The sequence below is a fragment of the Hypanus sabinus genome, chromosome 14 (genome assembly GCF_030144855.1).
Source record: "Hypanus sabinus isolate sHypSab1 chromosome 14, sHypSab1.hap1, whole genome shotgun sequence".
Taxonomy (NCBI): domain Eukaryota; kingdom Metazoa; phylum Chordata; class Chondrichthyes; order Myliobatiformes; family Dasyatidae; genus Hypanus; species Hypanus sabinus.
In genome coordinates, this window is record NC_082719.1 from 76583155 (window position 1) to 76605513 (window position 22359).

General features: G+C 40.5%; 1 protein-coding gene across 10 annotated transcripts in view; it reads left to right on the forward strand.

Annotated features, from left to right (window-relative positions):
• LOC132404888 (atos homolog protein B) overlaps positions 1-22359 on the forward strand; it is a 119964-nt gene that overhangs the window by 51751 nt on the left and 45854 nt on the right. For 8 of the 10 annotated variants that reach the window (XM_059989459.1, XM_059989462.1, XM_059989455.1 and 5 more), the window contains one exon: positions 12338-12482. The gene's annotated coding sequence lies outside the window, so the exon portion shown is untranslated. Of the gene's footprint in view, positions 1-652; positions 805-12337; positions 12483-22359 lie in introns of those variants that run through there. The other 2 variants (XM_059989464.1, XM_059989456.1) reach the window with 2 other exon arrangements.

Genomic DNA, 22359 nt, shown 5'->3' on the forward strand with positions numbered 1-22359 from the left:
CAGGATATGTGTCATGAATTAGATTTATCAGTGCTTCTTTTAAACTAGTTCAGCCAAGCTTCCAAATGGTGATGACATGTCAACAGCACTATTTTCTTAGTTGGAATTAAGTAAGAACTAGAATAGTCTTAGAACATTGGATTTGAGAGGTGAAAATATATTTTTTTAAATAAGGTACAAGTATGTGGATGACTTAAATCTATAAAAGGATGCAAAAGTTCAAAAACTTTGTTTAAATAGCATCATACTTGACTGTATTGTAATGCAAATTTGTTCGTTATTTAAAATGGAAATATGTATTTGAGAATTCTAAATATTTTCATATTTCCACAATCGTGTTTGTGGGAACAGTGAAACGGCAAATTTAAAAAAAAATTGATTTAAATGGTCTCCCTTTCGAGCATGATGCAGTTCCTTTTTAGTTTCCTGTAGTCAGTTAAGGATCCACCTATTTAAATGTTTAAAATGGCATGCTTAAGATTACATTTGCATGAATTATCTTCGCTTTTGAATGGTTTTAATCTTTCTGTTTAGTCAGAATGTCTTGCCCATCATCATGCTAAGCAACAAGGAGGAGTTTTTCTAAGTTAATTGCCAATCGTGGCAGGCTGGAATCTTCCAATCAGCAGTGCGCTGTGCTGAAAAGCCAGAGCTGACGGAATGAGCTTGTTTAGTCAGCTGATAGGAAATGAAGTGAAGGCTGTAGCCGGCACGAACAAGGCTCTGAATGTGAATATTTCTCATTGTGCCTAGGCAGGGGTGAGAATCATAAACGGTTACGAATAACAAATAATGCTACTCAAGGTTTGTAATACACTGCCGTCTGTCTTTGTAACAATATAGAGCTTTGTTTCCTTCCCAGTGGGCACTGAGCAGCTCTGTTAGCACTGGAATAGAATATTCTGTGGAAAAGTTAACTGGGTAATTGCTGTTGGATTAAGGTATGCACACAGTGTTCTATGTAGTCGGTTGTGGGCGAAGCACTGGTTACTTGCCCTGCGCTTGATGGGAAGAATTTTAATGTTGACTTAAAAGTAGTTACTGATTATTCATACTGCTGATTTATTTACAATGTGTTGCTTTCATATGGTTTGTGCACAATTCTTTAAATTTGACTTAATTAGTTTTTTGTGTGCAGTTGTGCAAAATTGAGCTTTTGTAGTTTCTATGCAGTATTGGAAATAGCAGTTTTCATTTTTAAATATACCTTTGTGATAATTTAATTCTTCCTTATCACCTGTCACTAAAGCTGGTCTTGGTCTGAAAGCAAGTGAAATATTAAAGGAGGCGTTTATTCAGCAAGGTGCTAAGTACAGGACAAAATAACCCATCCAGCAGAGAACTGAGATATTGGGTAAATTGACCCGTGTCACAAACTGTTTATGTGCACTTCTGTTAAGAGCTTTTTGTGCTCTCATTTTGATTAATCATGATGACCAACAGAAACAATGATGCATTAGCTTTTGCTTCTAAGATTAGAGGAAATGCATTGTAATAGCATGATTGTTCATGAATCTTGAGAGGAAATTCTGCAAGAATGCTTCAGAATGTTTTAATGACCTAGTATAGCACTAGTGCAATTACTTAAATTAACAATTCCAGTCTTTGTGAAAGTGTTGCTCTGGATACATTTCAGGGAAGAAAATCCTGAATGTTAATTTTAAAACAACCATTTTAAAACATTTTTTAAAAGTATCCATCATATAAATTAGAAGCAGACTAACTCAATAGCAGGTGTACTTTCTCTAATATCTGATACATTTTTTTGTTAAAGTTATCTCTGTGGTCCTTATAGGGTCACTTCATCACAGTATCCAAGAAATGGTCAGATTTTTTTTCTCCCACAACTTTCTAATGGGTATGACACTTATGATTTATTAATTTTCTTTGGATCTTTTGTTTTACATTGACTCTGTACCTCAGACCTCCCATTTCAATAGTATTTTTCCATTAGTGTCACTGCTGCTGGAAGATATTCTCATATTTGAATCCAGCAACAGCAATAAATTTCTAAGTGGGGAGAGAGCAGAAATAAGGTATTGAGATAAAGAACTGATAGTGGAGCAGGCTTGAAGGGCAAAATGTCCTACTCTTGTATCTTAAGGGCGAATGTGTTTTGAAAACTGTTGGATTTCCATCTGTTTTGCTTTATAATTGCAAGAGCTTGAACTGCCATACTATTGAAGTGGGCCTGGCAAACTGCTGCTGCACAACTTTAGTAAGTATCTTGCATAATATGGTGTACCAAGGGTTAATGGTGTGAATGTTTGAAGTCAGGTGCCAATTAAATTGGCTGCTTTGTCATAAATGGTGTTCAGCTGCTTGAGTGGTTTGGATGCACTCAGGCAACTGGAAACTAATCTTTGACACCCATGAAGTCCCTCGATAGCAGAAAGGTTTTGTGGAAGTCTGGACACAAGTCATTTCCTGCAAAATGCAATGCTTTTGAACTATTCCTATCACCATGATATTTTGATGGAAGGTTATTGACCTGAAATGTTAACTGTTTTTCTTTCCAGATACTGCCAGACCTAATGAGTGTTTGGAGCATTTCATGCTTTTAACTTCTGGCAGGTTCTATCAGGTTTCAAACCTGCAATGACCCCAAGATATCTGTGGTGAGATTTTGGTGACAGCGATGTCATTGAATTGGGAGAGTTGCTTCAATGCTGTAATCTGTTTTCTGGTACATTTGCATGATGCAAAATTTACTTGTCTTTAGCTGCCCAAACTTTAATGTCTCTAGGTCTTGTCCTAAAAATAGGACTACATTTATTGCCTGAGGAATTGGAACTCAAATTAACACCCTTCAATCATCAGGTAATATCTTTTGCTCTGTCTGCACAAAAGCTGGTCTTTTTTGGTAGCTACCATTTTTAATTCTGCTTCCTATTCCAACATGTCACTACATGGCCTTCTTGAGGCCATGTTGGAGGAGCAACACCTCGTTCGTCTGAGTAGTCTCCAAGCTGGTAGCATGAACATCAATTTCCCTAACCTAGTAACTTCTCCTCTTCCATCTCTCGACCTCTTTTTCCATTCCCCATTCTGGCTCCCCTCTTGCCCTTCTCTCCAGTCCATCTTTCCCTAGAGCCCCTCCTCCTTCTCTTTTCCCATGGTCCACTCTTCTATCTATCAGATCCCTTTACCTGTTCCACCTACCACCTCCTAACCTCACTTCATTCCCTCCCCTCCACCTGTTTTCACTTATCACTTGCTAGCTTGTATTCCTTCCCTTACCCCTTCCTCTTATTCTGGCTTCTCCCCCATTTCCTTTCCAGTGTTGATGAAGACTCTGAGCCTGAAACGGAACAGTTTAGGTATCTCTATCAATGCAGTTGGAATGGCTGAGTTCTGCCAGCAGTATCCCTACTTTTAGTTGTGATGAAGCAGCTGGAGGTGATTTGATTTGGATCACTGGCCCAAGAGACTCGTGCTGTAATGTCTGGAGTTAAATATCGGTATCCAATAATCTTAATCTTGGCAGTATTTGGACTGTTTTGCAAAGAATTTTGTTCCCACCACCCAAATTGTACTATCCAACTCCAATAGTGACACCAACTCCACAAAGCTGAAACTCACCTACATCTCTCCTGTTTTCAAAAAGCTGGGTATATTTAATGCTGTCAATTATTAATATATCAGTTTAATGTCAATCATCCAAACGGTAACAGTGGATGTTGTTAACAGTGCTAACAAATAAAATTTATTCACAAATAACCAAGACCAAGAAATTGACAGTGAACTTGCGAACCGATGCACTGTTCATTTAGGGTTTTGGTAGGACTATTTGACTGCAGAGCAAACCATGTCATCATGGCTCTGGTCCAACGGAGGATAATTGAGCTGAATTACATAACTGGGGTGAGAGTGGCAGTCTTTTTCTTCAAGTCTTGGTTTTCCTAAATCTATTGTTAAAGAGTGCAAATAAACTTGAAGTCAATATAAATTATGATGAAAGCTCTCCACAAGCTAAACCACAAAAGTAACTCAGCAGGTCAGGCAGCATCTGTGGAAATGAATAAGCAGTCAACATTTTGAGCCAAGACCTCAGCCCAAGGCACACTGCAAGGCCTCCTTGGGGAAGTATTCAAGGCCTGGCTACTTTGAGTACTGAAAATTGGTTTCTTATTGTCACATGTACTGAGGTACAATGGAAAAACTTGCATTCTGTTCAAACAGATCAATTTGTTACAATAGTGCATTTAGGTAGTACAAGGTTAAAAATAAATCAATAAGAGTGCAGAATAAAGTGTGACAGTTACAGAGAAAGGACAATGGGAAGTCTAGACATTATACAGTAGGGGGAGGGGAACGGGGTGGAAGAGACTGGCTTTGATGTACTGAGCTACATCCACAGTTCTCTGCAGTTTCTTCTGGTCACAGTTGTCATACCAAGCCGTGCTGCATCCAGATAGGAAGCTTTCTATATAACGCAGTGATAAAAATTGATGAAGGTCAAAAGGTGCATCCCAAATTTCTTTAGCTTCTGAGAAAGTAAAAGAGATCCCTTATGAGTGCAAAATTGAGTTTTACTAGGAGCTCTGCAGACAAGGAGGCAGTCCATACCCAGGTACCATAAGTACCAAAATGGAGCAAGTTTCAGTCATGTATAATTCCGGCAATGAGAGCAATGTGACAGGAAAATTAATTGGCCCCTGGTCTGATGCTCAGTAAAGTGGCAGGTGAATCGGCTTCTGAATGCCCAAATAATTTAAACTGCTTTTGAGGCGCATCAGAAATATGGTGGGTAGATACAGGATTGTCTGCTTCAAAAACACTCTCTTTTTGACTTTAATCAAGACAAAGAAGCTATTTGATTGGCAGCCTATCCATCATTTTGAACAATAACTCCCTAAGGTGCAGGCATACTTTGAATGCAATAGCTCAGCTGTCTACAACATTCAGCGACAACACATGATTTCTTCAAAGCACCTTCCAAATTAGTTCCTCTGCCTTCTACAAGGGCATGAGGCACATATCAATGCCCCCATCTAGAAATTTCCCTTAAGGAAAAGATGTCATCTACTAACTGGACAAATTACAACTTTTTGGAGACAATATTTAATTAACAACTTCAGATAATCAGCATATCTAACATTTTTATTTTGTGTTTCCAGGTTTTACAGGATTTTCTTGTGTTGCCCTCCAGGTTGCATCTTAGTTTCTACATTAATGTTTTATCAAAATCCTACAACACCCACCTTATCAGCGTATTTGAGAGCAAGTTCATCCCAAGGACTATAGCATTTATAGAAATGGTTCATTACCTCTCTGAAAACATCAAGACTAAATGTACATTAGCAATAATGCTAAAATTAGAATTGGTTTATTTGTCACATGTACCAAGATGCAGTGAAAAGCTTGTCTTGCACACTGTTAATATGGATCAAATCATTACACATTGAGGTAGAACAAGGTAAAACAATAACAATGCAGAATAAAGTGTAACAGCTACTGAGAAAATGCAGTGCATATAAACAAAGTGCAAATCATAGTGAGGTAGATTAGAGTCCATTTTATCGCATTAGAGAAGCAGTCTTATTACAATGGGATGGAAGCTGTCCTTGAGACAGGAGGTGCATGCTTTTGGGCTTTTGCATCTTCTGCCCAATAACTGAGAAGAGAGAACATCCAGGATGGGTGGTGTCTTTGATTAAGCAGATTTGAATCAAATGAAAGATAAAATTCATTCAAAGGGGTGCTGCAAAATGAATAGAAGCAAGGAGGATGTAGATTAGTATTTGGAGGAACAACCTGTAGAGAAAAGACTGCAGATTCTCTAATCTAGAGCAAGTAACTAATTGCTGGAAGAATTCAACAGCTCGGGCAAAGCAATGGTGATGTTTCACTTTGGCATTTGCTCCAGGACCTTCCATTTAAAATCTTTTTAAACCACTTGCTTTAATTCTTCTGGAATATTATTACTGTTTATAAAGCACACTGAGGTTTCTGAATAATTTAATTTCCTGTGGGTGCAGGCAATATATCAAAGAATGATCTTCATTTGGAGTTGGAATATTATACTCATAACCATACAGGGATTTCCTGCAAAGTTTCTTGAAGTTGCCCATTTTTTATTACTTTGGACAGTGAGTAGGAAACACAAATCCCATTTATGTTTGCTATTTAATGTGAAAATGTTTCTAACAATGGAAGGTGTTTTTTCACCACTCTTCCCTTTTCCCTGAATTAGCACCAGCATTTATACATAGTAATATTCCAGCACAATGTCATCTAAGCTATTTCTAAGAACATAAAAGACCTGGTTCAACAAAGCTTTAATTGTCAGATTTGTGTGTCAGCTGTTGGTGTGTTTCCGAAGCACGTAACAGCTAAACCACAATGAATTGACCACAAAGCATCAGCAGGCACATGCCTTTTGAAAAGCTGCTTTTAGATAGTGAATAATAAAAACACTAGTTTCATTAGGAGTGTGTATTTTCATATTCCAGTTTTTTTAAAATTCTAGAATAGTAAGCAAACAAGTTTCTAATCTGCTTCACTTTACATTTTGTTATGTTTCAGTCTGGAACTGATTATTGTGTTACTTAGCATGAGAACTGTCTATGGACAGGTTGAGGGGAAAATAGAGTTTTAATGCCCTGCAGTGACTAGATTAAAATGTTGCATTTCAGTTAACTCAGTCTTTAGCTGTAATCATAAAAAAAGCTGACTCATTTAAAAATTGTTTGCAAGAGTGCAAACTGATGCAAGGTCCAAAAAGCATTATAATCTGACAAAACTAAATTACAGTTTAAACAGCTAAGGCACTATCAGCCAGCAGCTTTCAAACTGATAATGGATGAAAGCTATCCTTTTTTGGCTAATGTGTATGACAATCTATGTGAAAAGTAGGAGTGGGTGTTTCTAAGGCTTGAGACCTGTATCAAGCTGAACATGATAAGATACTTATCACATGACTTGTTTTGGACCTCTTGAAACTAAATCACAAGTTATATGACAGATTAATGGAACAAAAAATATCTAACCTCTGATGAAATTGAAGTAGTTATTTCAAGATTAGTTGATCTCTAACACTGAACTACAGAAGTGTCTATGTTTATCTACAAACTTCTCCATTTTGCTTGCATGATAAAATAAGTTAGAGCACATTTGGCCCATTGGTCCATATCGTGGCTTGATAAAAGAGCTACCATTTATTCCAGATACGTGTTAAGTTTTCCCACAGCCATGGAATTTTTTTTCTCGAAGTATTTACAAAATTCTGCTTGGAGTAGATTTCCATTACTAGTATAAGGATGCAGTATAAAAATTAGACCCTTCTGCCCATCAAATCTATGTTAACAATTGCCCATTTGCACCAGTCCTATGTTAACCACTTTTCTCCCCCGCATATTTTTAGCAACACACTGCAGTGCCCATACAGCCACATATTTGTGGCATTCAACCAATAGTGACCAGCTAATCTACTGTAAAGAAATGTCTTTGAGGTTATGGAGGGAAACCAGAGCATCTTAAGGAAACCCGCACAGTAACAGGGAAAGATTGCAACACCTGATGTCAGGTTTGAACTTGGCACTGTTAGGCAGCGACTCCACTAGCTACCATCTCACACATGACTGTGTACATCTATGAAAGAAGATGTATCAGGAGACCTCAGATGTTGTAAATCATGATTTTCTTAAAGGAAATAAATCTGACTACAGAGTGGTCCCCTTGCTGTCTACCTTTGGGATAAGTCATTGCCAGAGTCGTCCTCAGTTGTTCCTCCCAGTAACCAAACAACTATGTCCCCAAATGGCAATGTGGACTCCATCAATTTGTCCCAAGGATTCCCAGCCTGGGGTCTCTTGATCCCTCTGATAACGGCATAAAAAAGATTGAGAACCACCAATCCAGACACACACAATGAATATTATATAACATTATCCTAATCAGTGGGTTTGTATCAAAACCAGTTATCAGTCAGGATCACCCCAACATTATTGTCAATCCTTTTCAAGATACCTTGTGTGGAGCTATTCTTCAGAACTAAATGTGTCAATAGTGGAACATCACCACCACCTCACAAGCTACTCACTCAGTTAGTAGCAACGTACCCATCTCAGAATCGACAAAAATAGACTGGAAACAAATCACCTGTGACTGGGGGACAGCATGAGAAGAATAATTCTACAGCAGTACTTTTTACTTTAAAACATGCATTTAAGACATTCTAAATAAGAGGAAGAAAACATGGTTCAATATTGGATTAAGATTATCACCACTATTGGATATCAAGCAAAGCTTTGTATTGGTGTAAAATTAAAATCCAAACTGAATCCAATTCAATAATGCCCAATCTGAATCTGATCTTTTTGTCTGAGTACTTAAATTTGTATGCCAAGTTGGCCCAACCTGCAGGCTTAAGGATATTTTTTTAAGTACCTGAATAAAACAATATTTTTAATTTTGTCTTCAAACATTGTCTTGCCAATGGTTTGATGCATGTTTGTAACTCTGATTTAATTTATATTTAAAAAATAAATCTCAATTGACAAACGTTTTATGTAGCATGGAAGAAAGATTGCTTTATGAATCCTACCTTATCGGCTGTGGTCCCTATCTTTAAGCATAGTCTGGCCTAGAGAGGAACAAGTTAGAAACAAAGTTGTTGAAAATTAAGACAGCAAAGATGTTTAAAGTTGCAGGAAGGAAGTGGTAGGAAGACTCAAGGGAATGTCTGTGATAAGGCAGAGCCCATGAGAGAATGAATGACACAACTACTGTTGATGCCAATTCAGAGAGGAATGGCAAAGGTTTATTTGTCTGGATCAAAATAAATGTGTTTCAGGAATCATTTATTGTTATCTTACTCATTTGCCTGATTTAATATGAAAAGATTCTGTCACAGAATCTTCTGTTTTTCAAAACAGCATTGACATTGATTATCAGAGGATAAATACTTAAGCACTGTGGGCTGTTAATTAAATCTACCTCATTAATTGTTAATATATTTAATATAGTCTACTTGTATTTTTGCTTCAAAGTATCCATAGCAGTCTTCATAAGGACCTTGTGTTCTCATAATTATGGGATTCTGCTGTTTAGTTTTAATTCCCCAATCGTGACTCATGCTTTTTCCCTTTCTGAATACTTTCTCCATCAAGATGCCATAATAGTCATTATGTCTGACCTTCCTTCTCAAAACCATCATTTTTTCCCATTTGAATACACTGAATGCATGTGATTAAGATTCTCTTCTCCAGTACATCAATCTTGCTAACCTTGTGCTTTGAAAGATGCAAGCTGTAGCTGACGCCTGGATCAAACCGTCCAGCTCCTTTGTCAGAGGGTCTTCAATTGGCATTTCACCTAAATGATTCTGAGCTGGAGAGTTTTGAAAGCTGAGATGTCCACTGTCAGTTGTGGCTAGGTTTATTTTGTAATTCTACTTTTAACTTGGATTATCTGTAAGAACAAGTCTCAATTTACAATCGTGTTATGTAGGATGGAAAGAAAATTAGTGACTGAGCTTTTTACTGTGTCAAGTCTATACTAAATGGTACTATGCTGCCCACAAAGTTTCCCACTCTGCACATCTGAGAGGAGACATCTTTTTCTATTTCTTGATCTCAACTTGTTTGTTCCCACTTTTTTCATGAATTGACATTAAACACAGGGCCACTGAGTCATATTTTCAAAACCTATAGCCTTGGAAGCAACTAACCCAACCCCCCATACCTGCTTAGGATTCCAATTCTGACTACCAATGGCAAGTGAAGCAATCCTGTTTTAGATTAATAATCTCTGGGTAGAACATTAGTTCTGATGGCCCTTGATCCAGGCGCTACTTCCACATCCTGCTTGATATGTTTAGTATCCAAGCATATTCTGCTTATTAAACTCCTTGTGTATTTCTAGACCTAGGTAGTTTTGTAATGTGACGATATGTTGAAAAGCTCTCTGAAAGAAACATAACAGTGCTGCTCCTGGTGGTGTTATTTGCATATTAGCAATTTAACTGTTTCAGTGTCACTTTATGATTGCCTTAAATCTGAACCATCCATACAATAAATTACTTTTGATAATAGAGTAAGTCATAAGGTAACTACTTTGGATTAGAATAATGTGATTTCCAAAATAAAATGTTATACTTTATGATGTTCTAATATTTTTGTAAGTGTACTAAATGTTTTATGTGGCAGAACTGCAAAGAAGCCCCGAAGGAGCAGTGTTAATCTGTTCCTATCATGATTAAAAGCCGAATATTTACAGGACATGAATTTACATCAGAGAAACCTATCTGTCAGCAAAACAACACTTAAAGATTAACCTACTTCCCAGCACTCCGCTCCCCAGCTCTTTCAGATGGTTATCTGGAATCAGGGAATTGGAAAATAACTTTAGTTAATGCCTATGCCACTTTTCCCCATTTTTAATACTATCAGATATATTTTCTGGTGCAGATATATTTTCCAATGTCACCACAGTGATCCTGTTCCATAACATAGGACTTATAGAACTATAGCAATTTGTCCCCAAAATAAGGTACTATTTCGGTCTAAATGAATACACCAATCAATAAGTTTCCCCCCTCGTTTCATGCCTTCATTTTCCATTTTTTCATGCACCATCTTTTCCTGAGTAACTTTTATTTTTAACCCTGATGCACAGTATTTCTCCAGACACTTTGAATGTACAGTATTCCTGTTGGCATTTGTTATCTTCCTTTTGCTTGCCTCTCCCTATCTTAAATTGTATCTTGACATCAAAAGAGACCTAGATTTGGAGCTCTCACTTTTTCATTTGCTGGGGCAACATTAATTATTTCCTCAAATGCATATGGCGTTTTGACACCTGTTTATCATGAAGTGGCCTTTTCCAGTGTACTTCTCATCCTAGTAAAATAGGTGTATCCCAATTGAGTAATGTTATTCTTGGTCTATTTTTGTTCTTTTCCAGAGCAGTGCTAAATCTTTTTGTTAAACCTGCTAAACTCTCGTTCTGTTGAAGAGTATTGTGAGCAGTTTGGGCCCTTTATCTTAGAAAGGACTTTCTGACACTGGAGAGGGATCAAAGGAGGTTCACAAAAGTTATTCCAAGATTGACCAGCTTATTATATGAAGTGTATTTGGCTTTGGGCCTGGATTCACTGGAATTCAGAAAGATGAGGGATAACCTCATCAAAATCTTTCAAACGTTGAAAGGCCTCGATAGCATGGATATGTAATCTATGCTTCCTAGAATGAGAGAATCTAGGATCAGAGGACACGGCATCAGAATAGAGGGGTGTCCTTTTAGAATGGAAATGAAGAATTTCTTTACCCAGAGACTGAATCTGTGGAATTCGTTGCCACAGGCAGCTGTGCAGGCCGTCTTAGTGTATATTTGATAGGTTATTAATTGGTCAGGGCATGAAGGGATATGGGGAGAAGGCAGGAGATTGGGGCTGAGAGAGAAATGGATCAGCCATAATGAAATGGCAGAGCAGACTTGATGGGCCAAATGGTCTAATTCTGCTCCTATGTGTTATGGTCTTACGAATTTTGCTTCTCCAATGATTTCCCAGTGCTACATTTTTTTTAAATCAAACCAATCTTGTTCAATTAAACTGTTCTATAACTCCCCCACTTAGTACGTTCTGATTTCAGAATGGATTTTTCTCTACTAATATAGCTAAACTCCTTATTCCTTTTCACAATCCTTTTGATGTAAATATTGAACTGCTGTTTCCAGCATCTTTAAGCCGTGTCTTAGTAATTGCCACAATATTGTGTCTATTTCCTCAGTTCATATAATCATATAATCCAAGGAATTATAGAAATGAAATGTGCACAATTCAATGCAAACCAAGCTTTGAGATTTTATTACACATACCAAATTGTGCTTAGCATTCTGTATTTCACCAGCCAGGCAAACAGTGCTTTGGTTGAACAATGTAACGCTAATTTCTTCATTGAAAACATCTCATTTCTGATGAATTGCTCAAATTCTAGAGAAGAAAAGTGACTTGTCTTGAAAAATTCAAGTTTTCTTAGTCTAGGACAGTGCTACCAGCTGAGCCAAGCTAGTATATATTAAGCCATAGATCAAGATCCATAGCCCATAGTGTCCAATATATTTAAATTCCATTCTGGTCAGTTAAAGGTTCACCCTGACAAACTTTCTTGAACAGTGTGTATTAAAGTGGCAGGTGTAAGATTCCAAACTCCACTGGTATTGGGCTATTTCCTCTTCCTGGTCATCATGTGCGTTACTATAGGCATGCTGCTAAATTGTTTGCATGTTTTGATCCTACACAGGCTGAATGATTTTTCCAAACAGATATTTTAATATTCCTATCATTTCAATGTCCTGGGATTTCATTTAAAATGGCTTCCTTCATCAACAGGTTCTTGTGATACAACAAAGATTATTTTCTTTCGAACTCTCTGATTTGTGGAACTGTTGCACAAGCTTGAAGGTTGAACAGCTCATTGGCAGTTGTCGAACATATGATAACATGAAAATGATCATCAAATGATGTCCACCTCCAGGTTAGTTCAATGACATTTACTGCAAACCTCCCTAAAAGTAATGTTCACGTTGGTATGAACTTTCTGATGTTGGTAATGTTCATGTGTTCTGCTCTTTATTATTAAATGCTGTTCATTTGTTAACCCTCAATCTCAATCCATTATTCATTATTGATCTTGGACACTTTTTTTCAACTTTCCCTTGTTTTTGTTCTAGTCAGTGTTTTTTCTCTGCTTCCTTTTTGTGAAATGCCTTGCAGTATTTCATCATTTCTTTGTATTTGTTTATTGAAACATCTTATTAAGCATAATTGAATTGTGTACATTTTAATTAGCATTTAATCAAAAGATATTGCAAAGAAGCTTGGGCTCTAACTTTGGAGATGGTGAAAACTGTGGTGCAGGCACAAATTAACCTTGCTTGAGTGAGAGATTTAGGAAGGCTAAAGAAACTTAATTTTTTCATTTGAGTGCACTGAAGATGTGGTAGAAATGTTCAAAAATAATGAGAGCTAGAGGAGCTTGACAGAGAGAAACTGTTCCTTTTTGTGGAATAATGGTGAGCCTGAAGACCGGTATATCAGGGAAGTAGGAAACGAATGAAAAGTAATGTAAGGAACAGCCTTTCCAAAGACTGAAAGGTTAATGATTGGGTGTACTGTGCAACAAATAAGTGGAGGTAGATTCATTTGTGACTTTCAAAGGGGAACAGGATCAGCATTTCAAATAAAATTGCAGGGCTTCAAGAAAAGGTGGGGACGTAGACTTGGCTGCATTGCTGTTGATTTGATACTCTTTAGTACTGATGTTTTATGATCCTTTGTTGGCACAGCTGAAAATCAAATTCGTAGAATGTTATAATTAGGAACTTTGTCAAGAAGGTGTGGTAGTGCACTGGAGTTTAACTGCAGCTGAATAAATATTCAGATCATAAAGCAAATTCATTAATACCCTTTTGGGAAGGAAATATTATTACAACTCTGAACTGTCCTCCAAAAGTGGTCTGAAACTCCATTTCATTGCATCAAGGTGCTGCTAGCAGTTGAAGGTAGAGGTCCATCATCAAGGGCCTCAAGTATGAGCTTGAATGCATTTAATGCCAATATCCTGTGAATTCTTTTTCCCCACAATGAACCGTTCAGGTCATTCCTGAACTGCAGTGCATTGCGAGACAATTTGCTCAAGGAATCAGAAAACCTTCATAACTTTAATTACATCATCGTATCACCGAGCACTCTCCTTTACAATCATAGCAATCCACGAACATGAAGAAATACTGAGCAATCAAATTTACTTCATAGATCGACACCTGATAAAAGATACAATCACTATTACTTTTCTATGCTGTCTTTCTTCTCTGCAAGCACTGAAAAAGAACCAAGTTTAGTAACTTCTGAATTTTTTCTGTACGAGCTACTAATATATTTCCAGCATAACAAGTACTTTCTTTAAAGTTTAATAGGAAACAGGAATTGTGTTCAGTAAGTTAGGACAGTTTTTAAAGATACTGTGACACATTTTAACCAACCAGCTGAAGAATGGATTGCTGTGGACAAATTTAGAAAATTACATGCTTTATTTGAGTGGAACGGTTTTTCCTTTTTGAAGAAAGAAATACTGAGACGCAGCATAAGTTTGAGGACTGCACTTCCTCTTCCATCCGGGCACATTGTCATCTTCCAGATTCGATATTATTGAACTCTCCAGCTTCCATTAACTTTTTCTGGCTGGTATTAATGCTGACCATTCCTGCTATAATTCATCCATCTGTACCATTGGATGAGTTTTTCCTCTTTCTCTGACTTGCCAAATATGTTCCTCAGTCCTGTTATTTGCAAAATACTGAACTTTATTGTCACCTTCTAACTTTTATTGTTAATGCATTTGACTGTAGGACATTTAAAACTCGTCTCCATGGCAGCTCTGGTTTCACCCCAACACAGATATCCACTACTGCCCCTCATGACTTGAATTTTGTTTTTATTTTGTTTCCCAAGCTTTTCTTTAACTGGAAACAATGTTTTTACCACTGAACGCTTTAAGTATTATGAAGTCTAATCTAGATCTTCAGGTTAGTATTTTGGACATTTTGCTTGGATGCCAGATTGCTGAATTGAACAGGTGCAATAGGTTACTTGGTCTCTTTCAATCTTTTGAAAGTCCAGCACTTTGAAGATTCTGAAAAGTATGTTTTGTGCAAGTACAAAGTTTTGCCCGATGAGATAATAGAATATTGTTTAAGATAATTCCTTAATCTCAGACTTGTGTTTGTAACCAGAATTTGAACATTTTACTTTTAATATTATAAACTGTATTTTACTCAAGTCTGGTTGTGTAAGGAATTTTCAAAAATACATCATTACTGTTTAAAAAAAGAATAAAACACTCCTTAGACAAAATTAAACCTTTGACTTTCAGACATATTTGAAAAGTATTTGCACACCATATATAATTTTACATGTTTAGATTTACACCATTATGTTTTTGCAAGTCTTGATGTAGGTCTGTAGTCCCAGCGATTAAAATATAATCTGTTCCAGATAATTTGGCAGACCATTGTTATGCTTCTAGAACTTTTCATTAAAACTTAACAACAATCTGACTAATAAATAGACCTGCAAATTGTGCAGTTAATAATATATATTTTCTGATGTACTTCCAATATCAATACTCTGTGTATTCTATTAATTAGGAATATTTTTGACTAAAATGTAACGGGTTATTTTATAACAGCTTTCACTGTTGCCTAGAGTTGCTGGAAAACAGGAGTTTCATTCAAAGGATAGAAGTACACTCGGTGACCATTTCTGACTTCTGATGTCACTGTGGCTACAATCTGCTGAGGGACAGACTGCATTAGCAAATAATAGATGAGCAGACTGTTTTTGTCTTTCAGTCAAGCTGCCCTGGGTTCATTACAGCATGCTGCTTTAGAGATTGAAATCTCTAAAACAACATTTTCTGACAACTGCCCACCTGGTATATCTGAGGCCAGGCATCATAGGTGTTATAAAATGTCTCTCTTGGGACAGCACCTTAAGCTCAGCAGTACTAATCAGAGTGATAATGGAAAAATGTCAAGTATAATAATACACCGACAAGATAACGCATAAACTTTTAACTCCAGAAAAGTAGCTTTGAATCTATTATGCCTTCAAAGTTCTGATTGCAGTACTTATTTTTTTTATATATGAAGTTTCATAGTCTATCAAATAGTTTCATAGTCTATCATATCAAATAAATTGCACTTTTAAATTGTATTTGGTTTTAATCAGCTGTTCCCATTGTTCTGCTGAATCATTCAAATCAAAAACATTCTAAATTTGAATGCCAATTTAAGTGTTCTTACCTGAGAATACAGTATATTGAAAATGTATACTGTTTGAATTAATATATGTTCTTTAATTTAGATGATTTTGTCTACCAAAATGATTCAAGATTAGTTTGCAAGTATACCAAGTAAGTAGCAAGGAAAGTGACAGAATGTGATTATTTATCGCTAGGAAAGGTAATACAAAGCCAGCGAAGTTGTGCTTTATTTATTTAAGGCATTGATGAAACCATAACTAGAGTACTCTACAATATTTGCCTTTTTTTTAAGGATATTAATACTTTGGATGCATTTGGGGGGGGGGGGAAGTATACTATATTGAGCATTGGAATAGGCAGGGATTGTCTTTAGAGGCTGGGATTTAGAAGAGTGAGAGTGGACTTAATTGAAACGGGATTCTGAGATGTCCTGATGGGATGGATGTGGAAAGATCCATGAGTCATTTCTTATTTTTATAAAAGGATAATATATTTTGTATTCTAAGAATTGTGTGTCTTTGAAACTCTACTCAGGACTGTTGGAAGCACTTCTTGAATAGTTTTAAAGGCAGAAGTAGATTTATAGCTGATAAGAAGGTGAAAGGTTGCCCAAAGTAAGCGGGGAATGCAGAGTTGAGACTGAGGTCAAATTAACCCATCATACATACTGAAAGTAAAATTCAAAGTCATAGAATCATCATTACTTTTGCTCTACTATCTGTATTTTTCCACGCCTGTGTGCGTGTCTGAGTGTATGCATGTTTCTGATGTGACAACAGTGAATACTCTTTTAAAAAAATACTTAATTGGCTAGACTTTGGTAATGCACCTCTGACGTTATTTCCGCCCGGAGAGGGCAGGAGCTAGGGATTAAAAGCCAGCACCATGAAGTTTGAGTGAACTAGTCTCGAAACAACTTACCGACTGCGTGTCGTTGTTGCTAGCTCTGTATGTGGTACATTGCTACATTGGTGACCCCGACGGTCCAAACGGGATTTGGACCAAAGATGACTGACTCTTCATCTGTTCACGCAGTTTCACTAAAACTGCTGACTTTCTGGACGCTGCGACCACGCGTGTGGTTTAGCCAAGCAGAAGCCCAGTTCCAGATTTGGCAGATATCTTCTGATTCCACAAGTTACTATCACGTGGTGAGTGCCCTTGACCAGGAGATGGCCGCCCAGGTTGCAGATTTCATACAGTCGCCCCTGGAAGAAGGCTAATATGAAGCATTCAAAGTGCTGCTCATTGGGACCTTTGGCCTCTCACGGCGTGAGCGGGGTGCCCACCTGCTTCACCTGGACGGTTTGGGAGACAGATTGCCATCAGCATTGATGAACGAGATGCTGGGCCTAGCTGACGGACACAAGCCCTGCCTCCTGTTCGAGCAAGCGTTCCTAGAGCAACTGCCCGAGGACATACATCTGCTGTTGGCCGACGCAGATTTCAGCGACCCCCCGGAAGGTGGCGGCCCAGACAGACGTGCTGTGGAAAGCCAAGAGGGAGAGTGTGGCGTCCCTCGGTCAGATTACCAGGCCACACGCCCAACAGCGGACCAGACCAGGCCCGGCAGGGGGGCGCACACAACACAGAGGAGTGAGGAGGACAGTGAATAGTGGTGTTTCTACCACCAGTGGTGGGGCATAAAAGCCCACCATTGTCGCCCGCCCTGCAAGGGCCAGGGCCAGCTGCTGCTAATGACTATGGCGGCTGGCCACCAGGACAGCCTCTTGTATGTCTGGGACAAACCGTCAGGACACCGCTTCTTGGTCGACGCCAGAGTGGAAACCAGCGTCTTGCCCCCGATGGAGTACGACACCCACAACGGGAAGCCAGGAACCACCGAGAGCCACAAATGGCAGCACGATACGGACCTACGGCACCCGCACAGTGCAGCTGCAGTTCGGTGCCAGCCGGTTCACGTGGAACTTCACACTGGCCACCGTGGCCCAACCACTCCTGGGGACAGACTTCTTGCGAGCTCACAGCCTGTTGGTCAACTTGCAAGGGAAAAGACTGGTACTTGCCAAGACTTTCCAGACGATCTCCCTGGGTGAAGCCAAGTTGCCGGCCCCACACCTGGACTCCATCACGCTGTCGGACAACGAATTCACCAGAATCCTGGTGGACTTTCCATCGATTCTGGTACCGCAGTTCACGGCAGTCATGCCCAGACATGAGGTTCGGGACCGCCCCTCCACACCTGCGCACGAAGGCTCCCCCCGGAAAAGCTCCGCCTGGCGAAGGAGGAGTTCAAGAGGATGGAGGAATTAGGGATCGTACGGAGGTCCAACAGCCCATGGGCCTCCCCCCACACATGGTGCCCAAAGCAACTGGGGGTTTTAGACCATGCGGCGACTACTGCAGACTGAATGAGGCTACAACTCCAGACCGCTACCCTGTGCCGCACATACGGGACTTCGCAGCAAACCTGCATGGGGCAAGAATATTTTCCAAAGTAGACCTCGTCCGGGGATACCATCAAATCCCGGTGCACCCTGAAGACATCCCCAAAACAGCACTTACCACCCCATTCGGCCTGTTTGAGTTCCTCCGAATGCCGTTCGGCCTGAAGAATGCCGCACAGACGTTCCAGCAGCTGATGGATGCGGTGGGACGTGACCTGGACCTTGCGTTCATCTATTTGGAAGACATCCTTGTAGCCAGCAGTAGTCGCCAGGAGCATCTGTCCCACCTCCGCCAGCTCTACTCCCGCTTGAGTGATTTCGGCTTCACGATCAACCCGGCCAAATGCCAGTTCGGTCTCGATACCATCTACTTCCTGGGCCACAGGATTACCAAAGACGGGGCAACACCTCTGCCCGCCAAGGTAGACACGATCCGCCACTTTGCCCGGCCCAACACGGTCAAAGGCCTGCAGGAATTCGTTGGTATGGTGAACTTCTACCACCGTTTCCTCCCCTCAGCAGCCTGTATCATGCGCCCTTTGTACACCCTGATGTAGGGTAAAGGCAAGGACATTACTTAGGACGAGGAGGCCGCGACCACTTTCGTTAAAGCCAAGGAAGCCTTGGCAGATGCCGCGATGCTGGTGCACCCCAGAACGGACATTCCGACTGCACTCACGGTGGACGCGTCCAACACAGCAGTCGGTGGGGTGCTGGAGCAACTCATCGGGGGGGGGGGGGGTAGCTGGCAACCCTTGGCGTTCTTCAGCAAGCACCTACGACCACCCGAACTCAAGTACAGTGCTTTCGACCGGGAGCTGTTGGCACTGTATCTGGCAATCCGGCATTTCAGGTACTTCTTAGAAGGCAGGCCGTTCACCGCGTTCACGGACCACAAACCGTTGACTTTCATGTTCACGAAGGTGTCCGATCCCTGGTCGGCTCACCAGCAGCGACATCTGTCCAACATATCAGAGTACACGACGGACATCCAGCATGCCCCGGGATAGGACAACGTCGTGGTGGACACACACTCCAGACCAGCTGTCCAGGCCCTGTCCCTGGGGGTGGACTATGCAGCACTGGCGGAGGCGCAGCAGGCAGACGATGAGATGCCCAGCTACAGGACCGCAGTCTTGGGTTTGCAGCTGCAGGACTTTCTCATAGGCCCAGGTGAGAGGACCCTCCTATGCAAAGTGGCTACTGGCCAACCTCACCCCATCGTCCTAGCAGCCTGGAGATGGCGAGTTTTCAACTCCATACACAGTTTGGCGCACCCATCTATCAGTGCAACCATCCAGCTGGTCTCCAGCAAGTTCGCGTGGCACAGACTTCGCAAGCAGGTCAGTGAATGGGCCAGAACGTGCATGCAATATCAAACAGCCAAGGTGCAGTGGCACACTAAAACCCCGCTGCAGCAGTTCGAACCCACCCACTGGAAGTTCGACCACATTCATGTGGATATCGTGGGCCCCCTACCAGTGTCCCAAGGACCACGGTACCTCCTAACTATGGTAGACCGGTTCACAAGGTGGCCAGAGGCGGTCCCACTCACTGACACATCTGCCGATTCCTGCACCCGAGTACTGATTGCAACCTGGGTAGCACACTTCGGGGTACTGGCCCACATTACCTCCAACAGAGGTGTACAGTTCACCTCCAGCCTGTGGTCGGCTGTGGCCAGCCTGTTGGGAACTCAGCTAAACCACTACCACCCACAAGTCGAATGGACTAGTGGAAAGCTTCCACCGTCACTTGAAGTCTGCTCTCGTGACCTGCCTGAGAGGACCTAACTGGGTGGACAAGCTTCCCTGGGTCCTGCTTGGAATTTGCACAACGCCCAAAGAGGATCTGCATGCCTCGTCGGCTGAGTTGGTGTACGGCGCACCCCTGGCCGTCCCGGGAGAGTTCATACCAGCCCCAAGGGGGCAAGAGGAAGAACCCGCAGCAGTCCTGGACAGACTATGCGAAAGGCTCGGCAACCTGGCCCCCGTACCAACTTCACAGCACGGACAGACCGCGACTTACATACCCAAAGACCTGCAGAACTGTAAGTTTGTGTTTGTACGAAGGGGCAGACACCGGGCACCGCGACAGCGGCCGTACGAGGGGTCGTTCAAGGTGATCAACAACAACGGGTCCACGTACGTTCTGGACATTGGGGGGAAAGAGGAGGTTTTCATGGTGGACCGACTCAAACCAGCCCATGTGGACGGTGTAGTCGGTCGGGGTTCAGGCACCGTGGCACAGAGGCAGACCTCCCAAACAGAGGCTGATCCAGACTGTGGACATTGGGGGGTGTATCGCTGGTTCTGGGGTGGGGTTATGTGGCGACCCACTTTCTGCGCAGGCGAACCGGCTCATAAATGGCCAGCGCGTGGGGGGAGACTTTGGTAATGCACCTCTGACATAATTTCTGCCTGGAAAGGGCGGGTGCTAGGGATTAAAAGTCAGCGCCGCGAGGTTTGAATAAACTAGTCTCTTTCAGTGCTGTGTGTAGCACATCGCTACATGGCCTCCTTCCTTGCCTTACCAGCCTGAAACATGCTTACAAATATTGTGGGATAAGGTTTTAATATCTGTAAGGCTTTCCTAGGTTTTTATCTTGTTTGGTCTGATTCATGATATTGTATAGTCCAAGGAATATAGACCAAGTTGATATAACCTGTTATCATAATCTAAACTGTTATCATTCTGATGAAACAGTATTGTATCCACTATCCTCTAAAGATGGACTGCAAGTAGTCAAGACTTCATACGGTGTTACTTTCAGTGGTGTTTTTCTGTATCTTAAAATAAGTACACTTACTAATTTTTAATCTTATTTGTTACCTAATTTTGTTTTCCACCTGCCCACTGTACATTTTATTTTTTATATATTTGGATACCCAAATCTCATTGCTTCTCATCATTCAGTAAGTACATTAATCTTCTTGACCTGTCAGTTGGGATGATGAATGACTTGCCTCCTTTGTGGTCTCTGAGGTAATAAGTGATAACAGTGTGGCACCTGCAAACTTCTACAGGTGGGGCAGACGATACCTGATGGGGTAGGCAGGTGGGTAGTTGAAGATTTCCACAGAGCTTCTGTGCACTTCTGAAGTGTGGACTTCACTGAGAGGTGAGCAGCTTCATGTTCTTGGTTGTCACCATCTCAGAGGATCTATCTTAAGCCCAGTACATTGATGCTTCATTAGAAGTTTGAGGAGATTCAATAGGTCTCCAAAGACTCTTGCAGATCTCTATAGGTGTACGGTGCAGAGCATTCTGACTGATTGTGTCATATGTAAGTGATAATAAATCTGATTCTGCTTCTTCATGGAAAAAATGCTGTGCTGGTGAATTGAAGATGGTGGTAGATTTCATTTAGATAACTGCCTTCACTAAAATGTGGCTTCTGGGATTTGGGAGATGGTCTTGCATCCTGGGGTCTTGTGGTTTTATGTTGGTGGCCAGTGCTATATTACAGGTGCAGAGTCTGAGATCTTGAGGATATTGGGTGTGAAGCTTATTCTCTCATTGAATGATTCAATCTCACCCTCTCAGCTTGCACAAAAGCGTTGTGTTCATATGGCAGTTCAACAATTCGGGCTCAGTGGCCTTCATTTTGAAACACAATGACCATTGGTCAGAGAATTTGCTGATTTGACTGTGCTTCCTCAGGTAGTTTGTTGGAGGTGAAGTGCAACAGTGAAGTGAGGAAGATTTGCATATCTTGAAATTGGGGCAATCTTACACCCTTGTTTCATACCAGCCTTCACTGGAATAGGCTCCATTGTGCACCTGTTGGTTTGCATGCCATCCAATTTTTCTACTCAACTAGTGTATATCCTTTGGACTGTAGACTATAGAAGACTATAATGCAATTAAAAACTTTTTTAACTTAAATGTCCCATAAACAAGTCTCCGATCTCCACACTATCCATATCCTATATGATTTCATAACTTCATTATGATGTCATCTGAAATCTAAAATTGTACTTGACTGTAACAGCCAATTTATTTTGTGTTGAACTTGAGTACAAATACAATATTGGTAAGTTGTATATTTAAAGAATGCTTATAATATAATTTCTTTAAACTTTTAAAAATTTGGTTAAAGGACAGCACTGGAGTTGAGAATCTAAGCATCACTTGTAAATGCCCAAGATGATTGTTGGAGAAGACGTGAGGTGAAGTAA